Here is a 17,424-nt window from a genome sequence, read left to right as displayed (position 1 = left end):
ATTGTCGATTTTCTGTGTGGTTTGGTTGCGTTTATTGTTGTTAAAACTTTGTTGTTTTTAGATTTGGTTGTGCGAGGACGCAAGATGTTTCCACCTATGCCTCCTTCTTGGCGGAAGTCTGTTTTTCTTCTTTAATCTTACCTATTTCCTTCCTTCGGTTTACTTTGGGTTTTGTTTGTTCTTCTTTTTCTAGTTCCTTAAGGTGTAGAGTTAGATGGTTTATTTGGGGTTTTTCTTATTTCTTTAAGTAAGCCTGTAAAGCTACCAACTTTCCTTCTTGGAATTGCTATTGCTGCATCCCACACATTTAAAAAAATGTATTTTCATATTTATTTGTTTTAAGATAGCTTTTGATTTCTTGTTTGTTTTCCTCTTTGATCCATTGGTTGTTTAGTAATGGTTGTTTAGTTTCCATGTGTTTGGATTTTTTTTTCAGTTTTCTTCCTGTACGTTTCAGGTTTTATGCCACTGTGGTTGGAAAAGATGCTGTATGTGATTTCAATCTTCTTGACTTTACTGAGACTTGTTTTGTGGCCTAATATGTGGTCTATCCCAGAGAATATTCCATGTGCACTTGAAAAAAATGTGTGTTTTGCAGTTTGGGGATGAAATGTCCTATAAATGTCTAGTAAGTAGATCTGGTCTAATGTGATATTTAAGGCCAGTATTTCCTTATTAATTTTTTGCTGGATGATCTATCCATTCATATGAGTGGGATATTATCTCCCCTACTGTTACTGTATTACTGTGGATTTCTCCCTTTGTTGGGTGTATAGATATTTGTAATTGTTATATCCTCATCTTAAACTGAACTCTTTGTAATTATGTAATGTCCTTCTTTGTCTTTTTTTTTACATTTTTTTGTTTTAAAGTCTGTTTTGTCTGATGTAAGAATTGCTTCCCCACCTTTTTTTTTTCTAGCTGCACGGAATATGTCTTTTCATCCATTTACTTTCAATCTGTATGTGTCTCCCAATTTGAAGTGAGTCTCTCATAAGCAGTGTATAGATGGATCATGTTTTTAGGTCTATTCTGCCACTCTGTACGTTTTGATTGGAACATTTAGTCCATTTACATGAAAAGAAATTATGGAAAAGTTTGTACTTATTGCCATTTTTGTTCATTGATTCTTGGTGATTTTTATAGTTCTCTGTTCATTTCTTCTTGTCTTGATCTCTTTACTTGTGGTTTGCTCTATTTATTTAGTGTTTTGTTTAAGTTCCTTTCTCTTTGTTTTTTGTATCTTGTGTAGGTTTTTGGTTTGTGACTACTGTGAGGTTCATAGATCTCATTCTACATCTATAGCAGTCTATTTTAAGCTAATCGGTCTTTAAGATTAAATATATTCTATAGGGACTATATTTTTACTCTCCCCTCAATGCTTTATGTTATTGATGTCATATTTTAGATCTTTTTGTGTTGTACTTCTCCTAAGTACTTATTGTAGTTCAAGTTGAGTTTGATACTTTTTTCTTTTGGCTTTCATAGTAGCTCTTTAAGTGTCTGATTAGCTGTATTTATTAGATATTTGCCTTTACCTATGAGAGTTTTTCTTTCCCATATTTTCTTATTTCTGGTTATGGGATTTCCTTTTCTGCTTAAAAAGAAAAAGATGTGAACATTTCTTGTAAAGCTAGTTTAATAGAGATGAATTCCTTTAGTTTTTGTTTGTCCAGAAAAATTTTTCTCCTGCAATTCTGAATAGTAAACTTGCTGGATAAATTATTCTAGGTTATAGATTCCTTCCTTTCAGCTTTTTAAAGTTGTCCTGCCATTGCCTCTGGCCCATAAAGTAGCTGATAGGCTTATGGAATTTTTTGGTATGCAATTCATTGTTTTCCTCTTGCTTTCTTCAAAATGGTCTCTTTAACTTCTGTTGCTTTAATTACAATATGTCTTGGTGTGGGTCTCTTTGGCTTCATCTTGTCTGAAACTCTCTGTGCTTCTGGGGTCCAGACATCTATTTCCTTTCCCAGGTTAGGAAAGTTTTCAGCCATTATTTCTTTGAATGAAGTTTCTGTCCCTTTCTCTCTTTCTTCTCCTTCTGGGATCTCTATAATGTGAATGTTTGAGTACTTGCTGTTATTCCACGAGTACCTTAAGCTATCCTCATTTTTAAAAATTCTTTTTTCCTTTTGCTGTTCTGGTTGGTTCATTTCTACTAGTCTGTCTTCAGGTCACTGACTCATTCTCTTGTCTTAGCTAATCTGTTGTTGATTTCTTCTAATTGTTTCCATTTCAGTTCATGTATTTTTTAGGTCCGCTTGGTTCTTTATTATACTTTCTCTTTGTTAAAGTTCTCCTTAAGTTCCTCTGTTACTCTCACAAGTTTGATGAGCATTCTTATGACCATTCTTTGAATTCTTTTTTTTTTAAATATTTTATTTATTTATTTTTCGAGAGAGGGGAAGGGAAGGAGAAAGAGTGGGAGAGAAAGATCAATGTATGGTTGCCTCTCATGCGTCCTCTGCTGGGAACTGGCCTGCAACCCAGGCATGTGCCCTGACTGGGAATCGAACCGCGGTACTCTGGTTCGCAGGCCCGCGCTCAATCTACTGAGCTATGCCAGCCAGGGCCCATTCTTTGAATTCTTTATAAGGCAAATTATAGATCTCTATTTCCTTAGAATTTTTTTGTGGGGATTTTTCTTGTTCTTTTATTTGGGAGATATTTTTCTGTCTTTTTATTTTCTTTGACTTTCTATGTTTGTTTACATGAACTAGGCAAAACAGCTCTCTCTCCTAGTCTTGGAAAAGCAACCTTATGTAGAAGAATCTCTGTGAAGCCTGTGTGCTGGGTGGTGTTGGCCAGCCAGTAGGAGTTGAGCAGTTGCCCAAGATACCCAGTGCACTGGCCTCCCCACTTGGAATTGCTCCAGGTAGGGAGGCCAGTTGTGTGTCCTGCTGAACCTGTTTGCTCTCCTTGTTTAGAGCCAGGCTCAGGTGATGTATCTGGGAAGGTACTGCAAAGACCTTACAGGTAAGCTGGAGTGTCTGGCCTGAGCTCCCACATGGAGGTGGAGGGGGATGTAAACAGTGTTGCTCACTGGCCCCATAGACCCCTGCCACTTCCACTGCTGCGTCCACTGTTGGATCCCTCTCTCTGTGGCAAGGTCCTGAGAGAGGGTGTAAGACTTTAAGGAAGCATTTTCCAACCTGGTGGACGCGGCATGGAAGGCCCTGCAATACCTATTGTGATTGTGCTTGCTTTGGGGATCATGACCTTTTCTGCTTTAATCATTATGAATACCCTTGCAGTGATTCAGATAGTGCGCTTAGACCTTTCCCGGCTCAATGAACAGAATAGTGATATCATACTAGAAACGTCAGGGAATGTAGGTACAAAGAAACAACCAGAACATTCTGAGAATTTAAGCTTAATCAGTAACAGATCATTGGAAAAACACCCAAGATAAGTTAGAAAACTCTAGGAAATCAGGAGATGATCTCACTGCTTTCTTAGAGGGAATCAAAGTACGAAACATGTCTATAGAAGAACTCCTAGAGAAACTTAAAAGAAGTACCCTTGAAAGCCCCCTGCAACGTAGGAATAGCCCCTCCTTTACCTTGAATAAGGATATGTATCAACTAGACAGGCAAAGAAATAACAAAAGCTGGCTTGTTATTACAGACTAAACAGTTACTTAAGAGTCAGAATTTATAGTACACAGAGAAACATTTTAGACAGAAAAAGATAGATAGCTAAGTTAGACATCACAAGGGCCTTATAATAAATTTCCTATTATTTCTACTCAATCTAGCATATCCTTTTGCCCTATGACAAATTCTGAGAAACTTTAATATACAACAAGATACTTCTAATTGTCTGATTAATAGCTCTCCTGGTCAAAATAATCTTTGTTTATTATAACTAAATCTATGGGAACTTTCGTACTTTTACTGATTACCTTTGTATTAATTTTTTCTACTTAAATGATCATGTTATACTGCAAATGTTAATCACTACCTGAAATGAAAATATAAAAACCTGCTTGTACTTGCAATAAACGGAACAGAGCTTCACTGTCCTTTGAGGCATGTTGTCGTCTGTTACCCAGCGCCGACGCCTACCCTCACCTGTGGGACCCCTTGACCCGCTGCGGCCGGACCGCGGCAGACCCCCAAGAATTCCCACTGCCCCCTGAGAGCTCCTATCGCTCCCAGATTTCTCTGTACAGTCTTTCTCTTGTTTGTTGTATAAAAAGTGATCTTCCATGGAAGCAACCTCTTAGTTGGCTTTATGTGCCAGGTAGTTTGGGGAAGCTAGCTGGAGCCAGGCAGGTGCTTGTGGCACCTGGGGCACTGGGCTTGGCTGGAGTGACTCTGGCAGGGCCGTCAGGTGCAGGTGGTAACAGCCTGTTGTTCCTGCTCCCTTTGTTCAGAGACAAAAGGCCCAGGCAATGTGACTGTGAATGCACTGCTGCGATCTTGCACGTAGGCCAAAGCACCTGAATAGAGCTCCCACTGCCCTGTTGAAATGGAGGGGGACGTAAACAATGGCAATTGCTGGCTTCTCTGGCCCAGAGTATTCCCACAGCTCCCAAAGGGCTCCCTGGCTTCCCAGCCTTCTCTACTTAGTCTCTTTTTCTTGTTTATTGTTCAGAAACCATTCGTTCAGCCCTCAGTAGTCTGGCAGGAGTAACTGCTCTCTATATATGTGTATGTTTGAGTTTGCTCAAAGAGAGGATAGGTTCAGCATCCTCCTGTGCACCGCCATCTCGGACCTCCCAATGATTTGTTTTCTTATTAGCTGGCTGTATCTTTCTTCTAGAGTATAGCGTGATCAGAGCTGGAACCATGTCTCTCACTCACTGCTATGTTCCCCTGCCCTGGCACAGTGCTCATAATAAATAGTGCTGAATAAATACCTGTGGAACTAGAAAATGCACACAATTAAATTTAGTGTTCTACTCTAATCAGCAGAATAAACTTGGGGCAAAAGAGGAGGTTCAGGCTTTCTGTGATGTTAACTTAATTTCATTGGTGCAATCCATCTGTCTTCTGTCCTCATTTCTGCTCCACTTAAACTGCTCAGAAGTAAATGATGTTCCCTTTCTGGCCAAATCTAATAACGTCTCCTTGATTCACTCTATCTTGACCTTCCTGCTGCCTGTGGCTCTATCACCCCACCACTCACTTGATTTTTCTCTTTCTGATTTCAAGTTCCACAGCTCTGTTACCTTTCTCCCCCTTCCGACCTCTTCTTCCCTTCTTCATCTCTTCTTTGCCAGCTCCAAGTTTACCCATTAATCCCGGTGTCCATCAAATCTCAGTGTGTTTTGTTTGCATATTTATGATCATGTGAACATAGCCAAAAAGAAACTTCTAGAAGCCATAAGATTTATGGAAACCAAAGCTAATTAACCAACCGAGAGTAGAAGTCAGAATTCACTAGTGTTATTGGCATAGCCTATAAAGATTTTTTCCAGGAATTTTAGCATCTAAATAATTTATATACTGACTAGAAGAGAGGTTGGAGTATTTCTAAGGAAGTCTCAATCTATTCACAAAATCTTATGTCAGACATATTAACACAAAGAAAAAGTCAGAGACCAGGGCAAGTACTTGTGTCTAAAGTTCTTTATCAGGGTTTTATTCAAAGTAAGAAAGTACTTGTGAGAAAGCCAGTGTTCAATAAAAGAAGAAAAAATAAATATACCTTTAAAAATTATGATTTTTGCTTTGGCCAGTGTGAGTCAGTTGGTTGGAGTGTTGTCCTGTAAACCAAAAGGTTGCACGTTCAATTCCCAGTCTAGGCACATGCCTAAGCTGTGGGTTTGGTCCCCAGTCAGGGTGCATAGAGAGACTGATGTTTCTCCCTCACATTGATGTTTCTCCAATCCTCTCTCTCCCTCTCTTCCCATCTCTCTAAAATCAATAACCATGTCCTTGCTGAGGATAAAAAAATAAAAATAACATAAAAATAAAAATCATTATTCTATAAAATAATTCTGCTATATTATTGAGTGAATAATGAAGGACAAAAAATGTAAATATATACATGCATATATATATTATATATATGTATACACAAAGAGAGAGAACAACCAAGGATAGTTTTATTTATGAATGATCGTCCATTATGGTATCAGATGTTTTCATACTTTTAAAATATTTTCTAAACTATCTACTGTGAGTATGATTTTATGATACCATTAATTTTAAAAAGAACATATGACTTTGCTTTACTATAAGTACCTTAGATACATTTTTGCCTATATGATGTATTTCACACTGTCATTCTTTGAAAACATGACTCTGGATTATTTGCAAAGACAGCATTTTTGTAGCTTTTAAAAAGATAAAGTACACATATCGTTCTGCGTAAAGGAGGTCGGGGGGTTGTCAGTCCCAATACAGACAGAGTGGAATAACTAGGCTTGCACTGCAGTGTGTCACCCACCCAGGGTGTAAGAGGCGGTGGCAGCGTGAATCAGCTTTTTCAGTTTCTGCCAGTAAAGTATGGCCTTGATTAATTAAAGAAGGACACTGTTCGTCGATAGTGGTTCCCTGAGTTTTACAGGCAAGCCTCCCAATGAAAAAGCAACTGAAATTGGACATGAAGGGGTGAATGCTTAGTGGACAAGAAGGGCCAGTATGTCAAAAATGGAATGCCAATTTATAAGTTGAAATACATAATTTAATTGATTAGCGGTAATCAGGAAATCTTTATATACACTAATGGAACAAAATACAAATTACATAGCCAGCACAATTCAGAGCCTACCAGCTATAAGGATAATGTAAAACAATAAAGAACACCGGCTAATGGACCATTCCCAGTTTTATTAATTGGAGAACTATATGGTAATCACTTAAATTAGAAAGAACCATATTTTATGGATGATACATTGAACCAGACCAGATATCTTTTTGGGTAACATATACTTTCATCCTGTTGCTATATTATTTTTATTATTGAGACTGTTAATATTAAAAGCCCAAACAGCACGCAACCCTTCTGGGCCTTCATTTCCTCATCTGTATAATATGGGTGTTGGAATGCTGGTTCTCATACTCATTATACAGCAGTGGAGTTGCAGGGTTTCACAAACGTTCTATCCTGTGTCGTGGAAGTAGATATGGATGTAGGAGTGCAATTACCATCCATATCCTCGGAGTTCAAGGTGTCTTAATCAAACAGCCTTAATCATCATGTCAAGTTTTATAGCATGCAAATATTATACATTTGATCTTATAAAATAAGTTTACTCTGATGTTTTGCTCATTGGGTAGAGCTCCATTTAAGATTTTGTTGGAATGGGGGTGGACACGATTTTACTGCTAAAACAATGACAACAATAAAGAGTTTGAGGACTGATGAGCTGAAGGCGCTTCGAGGTTGTGCCCAGTCTCTGACTCTGAGATGGCGAACCACTGGTATTTCCAAGCCTCTCAGTCCCGGAACGATTAGACCCGGGCCTTCCCCTAACCTAGCTCATCACCTTGAACTATACCCTCCAAGGACCAAGATCCATTCCCCACACTACTTTTCACTCTTGAAAAATCACTTAAAGGATCTAATGGTTTCTTTGCACTTTTCAAACTGTCACACAAGGGAAGAAGTTCATGCTATAGTAATAAATTTTTTAAAAAAAGGCTACAAAGAAATATCAGTACTTCCTCCCACTGTATATGTATAGCTGGGTCTAGATAAATGCTAGATAGATATAGGTAATATTACTCTTATAGATCTTACTATGCACCATTACTAGTTGACAGAATTTGTGTATATTAACTTATATTTTGCCCCAATCACTCTATGAGGTAGATGTTATTATGTATTACCTTCATTTTACAGATGAGGAAGATGATACACAACAATTAATTTCATAACTTACCTGAGGTTATACAAATGTACAAAAAAAAATTTCTGGCAGTATCTGCTTCAAAAGTTTTTGTTCTAAAAGACTATGGAATGATGTTTGTTCTTTTGCCATGTGTAATTTCTTTAAAAAAAAAAGATTTTTAAAAACTTAGGTAACACAATGAAAGGAGAGGCTTGTCAGAGTCTCCACGCTCATTTTTCCTGAGAAGGGTCTTATTTGGAGTCCGAGAGGCCTCCAGGATCAGAGACCCTGCTCCATTTTGGAATAGGGCAATGATTGACTAGGATTCAGCGACAATTTTGTCGTATGATGTGGGACAGTAGCAATTTGGCTGGAGGGAAGAAATGGTTATGATAAAATGTTCTTGCAAAGAACCCTTGCCCTTACAGGGTGCCTCCCTTTTACTAAAGGTGAATCTTCAACCTGTCCTACTAGGCTATCCGCACCCTGCCCCAGATAAGCCAAGATTGCAAAAATTTCACTTGGCTCTACCAGAGTCAAAGATCTGGCACCAGATCATGCCAGTATTTATGAACTGGTTACTTTCAATTTGTGTTACTTCTCTGCTTCAAGTCTCTCTGTTTAATTATCCCAGTGAGACTGTAAACTCCTGGATGGTACTGACACTCTGGGAAGTACTCTCTTTCATTTCCCAGCATGCATTGGGCACAGAAAGTGTTTGAGGACTGGTAGCTGAATAGAATGGAATCAAGTCTGTATGTAATGGTAGATTTCGGCGATTTGGACTATGTATTTTCTGTTTTGGACCGATGTGCAGCACACGGATAATTAAATCCATCGTGTCAAGGTAGTGTCCCATTGAAAAAAGATCACTTAGATCTATGTTCTAAGAAAACGACATCCAATGGCCCAGTTGCACTGCCTGGGTTATGCTAGGTTATACTGCAGTGACAACCCACACTACAAAGCTGGACCCCACTGATGCACGCGAAACAAACCAAGAACAGAGGGGTCTTCTCCTTCTGTTCCCTTCCCTTCCTCTTTCCTTCTGCTTTCTGAACAGTTCAGCCCTAAGGCCATTATACGGGTCAGAGCAAGGTGCACCTCTCCTCAGAGAGGCAGGCTGGCATTCGGCCTCAGAGCCCAAGCAGGATGAGGGTGGCGACGCTCTGTTCAGGGAAGGGGGCCGTGGCAATGCTAGGAAACGGGCTGCACACAGGGGACTCGGTCGAATAAATAAATGTATTAAAAATAATGAGATCCGAATTTCTCACTGTTGTATAAGAGAGTTAGAAATAAGGCAAGGGGGGAATGAGAATGAACACGGTGGTGTTAAATTGATATTGGAGGTACCAGTGTAAGCTTACAGGTACGTGTGTGTGTGTATATATATAAATTTAGATGTAAATATGTTCATGTATATCTCTGTCTACATATATATCTACATATATGCATGTGTGTGTACTTACATACATGCATATGCTTTCCCTAAATATTTCTCTTTCTAGTATTTGCAGTTTCACATTTACCTCATCTGGCATGTGCTTTTGTGTTCAGCATGAGAAGAGACACCACGTATTTTTTTTTTTACCAAATAGTCAGCCAATTACCCCAACACTGTTTATCGAATAATTTATCTCTTCCCATTGATCTGAGGTGCTGCCATTTCCATATATTATGTTGACTGCAAACATCTTAGAAAAGCAGCCTTGATTGTCTGATTGTCTCATTAATGATGGGGAAATGTTGACGTATCTCTGCTGCTTCTCCTCTGACATCTTGCTGGGCATCAGCAGCCTGTCTCCAACTGTACCCCTAAAGCATCCTTAAGCTCAACTCTCCCCAAATGGACCTGACCCTGTGTGTCCCCGTGTACTCCCGACCTCAGGGAACATCAGCAGCAACCTAACAGCCCAGCAGCGGGTCCCGCCGCGCCTGCCCCTGCACTTCACTCTCACTGTGAAGTCTCTCCCTGCTCTTCCGTTCGCTCCTCCTCGGCTCTTCAGTTCAGGCGGTCACGGCTTTCCCCCTGCGCTGTTGCAACAGCTTTTTAATGCTCGCTCCTTCTCATTCATCCTTCATACTGATCTCTGAATAATGCATATAACTAATAAATAAATAACACATGATATCAATAATAATCTGAGCCTGGCCCTTTGACTGCGGTTCAAAAACTCTCCAGTTTGTGCAATGTCTTAAACAGCATAGCAGAACACTCAAGGTCACTGTAATTGACCTTGCAGCTGCTCTTCTTATGCCTTTCCTCTCCCTCACTCTCAGCTCCAGACCTGGAATATGCCAAATGCTCCCCGATTTTATTCTTTTTTTTTTTTTTTTGGTCCAGCCTGGAAAGTCTGTTCTTTATTTTAAGAACATCTATTCTTTCGAGGTCCAGCTTTAACACAGCTCCCTTCTGTGAAATGTTTCCCTAATCCTCCAGTTAGAACGTATGTATTGCTTCCCACTTGTCCCCAAAGTGCTTTGTGTCTTACACTACACCACAGGTGGCAAACACAAGGCCTGTGGGCCAAATCTGGCTCTCTACCCTGTTTTATTCAGGGTAGAGCCAAGATCCTTGGCCCTAGTTAAGGAGTAGTTACATTTATACAGTCCTAAAATTACATTTGGCTTTTTGTAATTGGCAACTGTGAGGCTGATGTGGCCCCCAGTGAAAATGAATTCCACACCCCTGTTCTACACATTTCATTGTGCCTGTGTGTACGTGCTATACACCTGAGCTTTCAGGTCTGGATTCTGACCCCTGAAGGCAGGACCACGTCTTGGTTATGGCTGACCTCTGGCTGTGGCTCACAGCTCACTAATGTCCTTCCTTCCTTCCTTCCTTCCTTCCTTCCTTCCTTCCTTCCTTCCTTCCTTCCTTCCTTCCTTCCTTCCTTCCTTCCTTCCTTCCTTCCACACTGATCTACTGTACGGCAACTGTATACCAGGCACTATTCTAACACTGAGGACATTGTGATGAGCAAGACAAGTCTCTTGTCCTCATGGAACTTGTGTTCTTTGAGGAGTCTTGTTTCATCTCAGTAAGACTTTATGACATAGAAGCTGTTCCCCTCTCTCTTTAAGCTATCCCTTAAGAAGGGTCATATATTGGATAAGTGGTGGCCCTGGAATTCAGATTTGCATGATACTGGCAACACTGTGCCTTGAAGAAATATTTGTGAAACTGAAAAGGAGAGAGAAAAACAATTGCATGTCACTATTTAAGAAGCCACGCCCACTTTGCTATGCTCAGAGTCTCACACCCAAGTTGGATCTTTCCTCTGGGCCCACGTTGCTTTATGACAGAAAATTGAGCAGAAAGAACCTTGCATTTATCAAGGTAGACATATCTACACACTTTGCCTTTTCAGATCTTCACAAGACCACTGAAAACAAAACATACAATAAAAAGAATAATAAATAATAAAACATGCAAAGAAAAAAGAACACTGGGCGGTAGATACTGTTGACTCCGTCTCTATAGGTGGAGAAACAGACTCGGAAAAAGGTTTGTTCAAACACTGTCCCCGATCACATGGCCATCTGTCCCATCATCTTCTAAATAGAACTTTTATCAGCACATGTATAGAACTTACCTACATTAAATTATATTTAAAATGTACATGGGGAAGTTGCTATTGAATGGACTCCTATAAAAGGTAGATTATTTATAAACAGTAATTGGATTTACTGATTTGCTATTTTGGATGAAAAAGACAAGTAAACTGGATTCAGATATCACTTCTGATGCCAAAATAAGTTCCAGGTGCATCGAAGATTTACATATAAAACATGACATCACAGATGTCCTTGAAGAACATATGGATGTATATATTTATCATCTTAGAATGGGCAAGACTTTGAAAAATATTTTTACCAGATGGGGACTGAGCCCACAGCAGGTCTGCCTCGGGCCGGCCTGTAGTGTGTGGGTTCTATTTATTTTTAAAGATTTTATTTAGTTTTGGAGAGAGTGAAAGGGAAGGAGAAAGAGAGGGAGAGAAACTTTGATATGGAAGAGAAACATTGATCAGTTGCCTCTCACATGCCCCCAAATGGGGACCTGGCCCAGAACCCAGGTACATGCCCTAACTTGGAATTGAACCAGCAACCTTTTGGTTCACAGGCCAGCACTCAATCCATTGAGCCATACCACTCAGGAAAGTGCATGGGTTCTTGATTTTGTTCAGGAACGATTTCACAACAGGAGTCCAGGGTATTTTAAGAATATGTTTATTAAATCTGAGGACAGCAAAACAAAGGAAGGGCTTAAGGTAAAAGAAGTACCTGGAGAGAGGCTCACTGAGAAACAAAAGTCACAGTGACGAAGGGAGCCAAGGCGGGGCTGCTCAGTTCACTGGGAAGTCAGAGACCAAGGGTGTCTTGGGGCCCTGGCTGGTGTAGCTCAGTCGGCTGGAGTGTCGTTCTGCAGGTGGGAGCATCATGGGATTGATTCCTGGTCAATGAAACTTCCTGGGTTGCAGGTTTGGCTTCAGTGGGGGGGGGGGGCATGTGCCAGAGAAACCCGTCAATGTTTCTCTCTCACATCTATGCTTCTCTCCCTCTATCTCTCCCTCCCTTCCCCTTTCTCTAAAATCAATGAGCATGTTCTTGGGTGGGGAAAGAATAAAAAATAAAAAGGGGGCCTTGGAGACAGATTCAAGGAGGCTGAGCTGCCACTGCCCTCTGGTCCTGTGGTTGCCAGTCTCCTGGTGACCCTTGGAGTTTAGGAGGAAGAGAGCCGAGACACAAGGTGAGAGCTCACCATGGGTCCTTTGTCTTGAGGCTTTTTATCTTTCTTTGGCTGCTGAGGGTCCTAGGGGAGGTCTCAGGGAAGAGCCTTAACAGAATATTCATTAGCTCCCCAGGTGTGTCCTTTGATATGTTGACTCATCAAACTGTGTGTATAGAGGGCTCAGCGTTCTTTTCTGGTTAGTTTTATTTTTAAGGAACATTCTTGAAGAGGGACCAGGACCTAGGCTAGTCTCTCCCACAGTATCCTGGAATGTGTAAACCATTTGCCCCTAAGTGTCCTTGGTTAGTGAAAATAAAGCCCTGTGATTCATTAGCTGGCTATAAATTGCTTGAATTGTTTGCCGTTGTTTAATTATTTTCTTTCAGCTTCCCTTATTCCACCTGTCAAGGAATTTCCCTAGCTTCTTGCTATCTTGCTTCAATATAACACAAAATCCAGAAGTCATAAAGAAAAAGATTGATAAATTTGATCACATAAAATTTAGAGTTTTATAAGGCAAACTTCAATCTTTTAAAACTAAAAGATAGTCCTGGCTGGTGTGGCTCAGCACAGTCAGGACCATCCGTTGGGTTGTAGAAGGGGTGGGCTGAGCACAGGCCTGTGAACTGAAAGGTCACCGGTTCAATTCCCAGTCAGGGCACATGCCTGGGTTACGGGCTCACCCCAGTCCAGGTGCATGCAACCCCGGGTCCGGTCCAGACGTGTACGATCTTGGTCCCAGCGTGGATGCCTGGTCTGGGTGCAGACAAGTGCAACCAATCAATGTTTCTCCCTCTCTCTCCCTCCTCTCTCTCTCTCTCTGAAACAAACAAACAAATGAAAATGTCCTCAGGTGAGGATAGAAAAAAAAGAGAGAGAGAAAAGAAATTTAGTTAAAGGGAAGCCCTGATTGAATTTATGTGAATTCTCTTAGAAAAATTATGTCATGTACTAGTTTAGAAAACATTAGGAGCTGGGTTTGTGTTACATTTAAATTTTCTAAGTGCATATCTTCCATGAAGCTATTTGTTAGACATGACAAACCTGAGCTTATTGGGGATGACTAATAGACCTTTTTTTTTTTCTGTAGAGCTGTGTTTTTATTTTCCACAGTCATTTCACTTATTTTCTAATGACTTTGAAAAATGCTGAAGCTTTACAATAGGCAGATAGGCATTGAAGAAGGTGACTGACTCTCCCAGGCTAGTCATTCTGCTTTGTAAATGGAACCCCAGTGTCTGGGGGGTGGTGTTTGTACAACAATTGAAGGAGCAGCACAATGAAAGAGCTGTAGCACTTCCGGGCCCAGACAGTTTTGTCACGACCCTGGAAATGTGGCTGAGGAAATCTCCTTTCTGGTTCAGAAAAGATTACTGAGCTGTCCCAGAGCCTCACAGAGTCTTAAGAATGAGACAGGAGACAAGGAGGTGACATGGAGATCAAGGTGGGGAGAGAGAGTCCCAAGGTGGGCAGTTCCAGAGAGCCAGCTTCATTAGCAAGCTGGAGAGCTTGTGTGCAAATATTCACAGACATTCGTGGCATCGGTTAAAGAGAGACCCAGGGAAGACTGGACTCCATAGCATGTCAATCAGGAGGGAAGGAGGGGGCGAGGGCAGGGGGGGGCACTCGGAGACACTGCAATCTGGGTATAAATGCCCAGGAGGCCTCGCAGGCTAGTGAAGTCTGAATAGTGTTACATTTTAGAGTTCCTTCCAGGATTTTTGTGAATCCTGGTCATATAGACATGCTCGTATGTAGCCAGGACTACTATTCCGAGAGTTAGAGTCAATGGAATTTGGAAATGGCAGTGACATTATAGGAGGCCTAAAGCATTTACGAATGGGTGTGGATCCTGGTTGGTTGGTGAGTGCCAGTGAACAGTGAGGAACCTGAAGTTGGAAACTCCCGATTGGCTTCTTTAAAGACCTGGAGAAGGATAATGTGCTTGGCAAGTTTTTCTGAAAGGAAGACAAAGCAAATGTCGCCTTACTGAAACTTAATTACTTTGCATCCCCTGGTGAAATAAATATTGGGAAAGGAGTTTTTCATCCCTGCCCCACCCCCTCAAACACTGAACTTCTGTAGGGACTGAAGCCTCTTCCCAGATCAAGACAGGCAGTGAATGCCCCACGGGACAGCATCCCTGCGTCAGTGACCAGTGGGTTCACGCCTCTGCAAGCTGCTCGCTGTGTGCGTGAGAGTTCACGTTCTGGGACAGAGCAGTGGAAACCATGGGGGCTGGGGGCAAAAGCTGGTGTGTTCATGAGAACATGACCATCACACTGAGGAAAACACACTGGAACTCTGGCTGGGGAAAACCATTTCAACGCTGCAAAAATAGCAGGTACCAGAAGTAAAGTAATAACAGTACTGCACACAGCAATGACAGCAGTTCACATTTACTGATTGCTTGCTCGGAGTCGGGCATTGTGCAAAGCACCTTACAAACATCATCTCATTTGGGAAGCTGAAGGAGGTGAAGGGAGAGCCTTAGAGGCTTGCCATTTGAGGTCATCCGTGCCCTATGTCATGGGGGACTCAGCGAGAGCGGCCAACTGAGGACTCTTGAGCAGATATTTCGGAGTGTTATCAACTGTAGCACATACAGGCAAAATTGCTGAATCATCGGCGGGCTGAAAAATAAATCAGGAAGCTTACTTATTAAAACTGCAGACCCTAGGATGGTGGAGAGGAAAATATAGGTCAGGCTCGCTGACAGCAGGCTGCCTTGGGCAGAACACTTCAATTAAAACTCCAGCTGCCAGTCTAAGAACAGGCTCCTAATTCCTTCCAGCTGCTTCCATGAGGGCCGGGAAGCTGGAGTCACTCAAACCACAGGGACAGCCATTACTGACCTGCTAGGAAGGCGAGGGCCTCACCTCAGATCCAGGGCTTCTGAGAAGACCCACAGGTGTCCTCTTTCCAGTCCCAAGGCTGTCTTCCAAGAAAGAGTGTGCAGAGCAGTGCCCAGAAAACTGTGAGACAAAACTGCCCTTTAATGGGTTATCAAGGCTGCATGCAAAAGGACAGTGATGAGGAAGAAAACGCTTGCTTAGTATTCCCAAGGCACAACACAGAGAGTCAGGCATGGCCAAGTGGCCCAAGACATAAATTGGCTCTGTCTCTCACAATAGCAGTCACGAGGCATGTGGAGATTTGAGGACATCGGAGTGGCGCAGGCCAGCGGGTCACATGCAATTACTACTTCCAATCTCTACGTGACCTACCGCAACCCACCACCTCCCTTTACAAGGGTGGAGAGGATTATGTGGTTTTGGCATAAAGGCTTTACCCCTCCCCACGGTGGAACCGTGAGTGCCAGGCTGGAGTTTTTCTGAAGGAAAGGAAGAGGTGGTTGTGGCTGGTGGTGGCTGTGCACCTGAGCCAGACAGGCAGGAACGAAGAGACGCTGCGTGGGGAAGAACCTGCTCTCGTTTATTCGAAATGCTTGGTTCATACTGTGGGCTGCAGGCTGGGACAGAGATCTAGAACTTTCCTGCAGCCTCACCTTGTGCAGACTGAAGCCTAGAAGATAGATGTGGGAAGGAGCCAAAGACTTCTTACTCCTGAGGATGTTCCACCTGGATCCCCAAGAAGAAACTTAACAACCTTAGAGGGTTCCAGGTAAAGAGAGGCTGCAGAGCACGTCACTCCCTGGGACCGAGTTCCCCCTTTCCCTGTGCATGGGCCTGAGTAGTCTTTGGGAAAACAGCAGGGGAGAGAGCTGCAAACCCCTTTCCCTTTAGGGGGAAGTTTGCAAAGATTGTCTTGCTTGGGATTCATGAGATGATCTTGAAGAAAGCCTAATTAATAAATGTCAAAGTCTTGGGGGTCCCCATGGCTTGTATGCTTCCTCATGGCAGAGGCAGGGAAAACGGGTTTCATAAAAGGTGTAGATTTTAGCTCCCTGAATAGACTAATTACACCAGAACACTGTTTACAACACCTGCTCCACCAGCCTGCTGGAACATTCAGGACTTGCTGAATCTGTCTGAGGTTCTGAGGAGAGCATTGGCCAAACACTGTGACTGAAACGAAGGGAGTGAGACCATGAAATGATCTGTGAAATTTCGGAGAAGAATGACTTGTGTCTGGATGACTTGTGTCTAGGCTTAGATGATATTAACAAGTATACTTTCAAAACTGACATATGATGTTATAAAGCAATAAGAGAATAACCAAGGGAATGGCTGCACAGAGCCTTGGAAGACCCTCCCCTCCTGCTCCAAGCCTGCCTGCACACTGGGCACCCTTTCCCAAGTTCAGGTGTCTCATGGGCCCACTGCAAACTCTCCTCGCGGCCCAGGTGCCAGAGCAGGGTACAAGCTGCTCCCACCAGAATCGTGGTGGGACAGGCATTTAGAAAGTTTTTCCCTCTCTTTGACTAAGTGTCAGTTCAAAGGAGTGATGAGAAACTGTAACCAAAGGAGGCATTATGCTTCCAGAAAAATCTCAAGGAGAAGTATTGCAAGCAAGAGCATAGCTGTTGGATCTGGCTCCAAAGGAAAGGGTAGAAAGATTCAACCCACTGGCGTGAAAGTTGGAGATCAAGTTTTTGTTCCAGAATAGGGAGACACCAAAGTGGTTCTAGATGACAGGGATTCTTTCTTATTTAGAGATGGGGACATTCTTGGAAAGTATGTAGACTGAAGTAAATCTCTATTGAAATAGCATCACATGAGACTGCCCGTTCCACTGAAGTTCTGAAATCTTTCATCATGTAAATAATTTCCATGTCTTTTTTTATGACAAACAAATGATATTTTTAAAAAGAGAAAGAAAAGAAAAGAGAAACAAGAAAAAGAAAATAACAAAGTTTGACGCTGTGTATCCAGGCTGACATTTTCTTAACTTCCATCATTCCCATGCCATCACCTTCAACATTTGGACCCTTTCTTTG

The 17,424-nt window shown here is 41.9% G+C and overlaps 1 pseudogene; it reads left to right on the top strand.

Annotated features, from left to right (window-relative positions):
• The window catches only part of LOC119041722 (10 kDa heat shock protein, mitochondrial-like), a 73,119-nt pseudogene extending 55,945 nt beyond the window's left edge, over positions 1–17,174 (top strand).
• Positions 17,175–17,424: the final 250 nt, after the last annotated feature.

Source organism: Artibeus jamaicensis, unplaced genomic scaffold, assembly GCF_021234435.1.
Source record: "Artibeus jamaicensis isolate MK-2021 breed Jamaican fruit bat unplaced genomic scaffold, CSHL_Jam_final scaffold_1689, whole genome shotgun sequence".
NCBI lineage: Eukaryota > Metazoa > Chordata > Mammalia > Chiroptera > Phyllostomidae > Artibeus > Artibeus jamaicensis.
The sequence above is the reverse complement of the archived record's forward strand: the minus strand, read 5'-3'. Positions and strand labels throughout refer to the sequence as shown.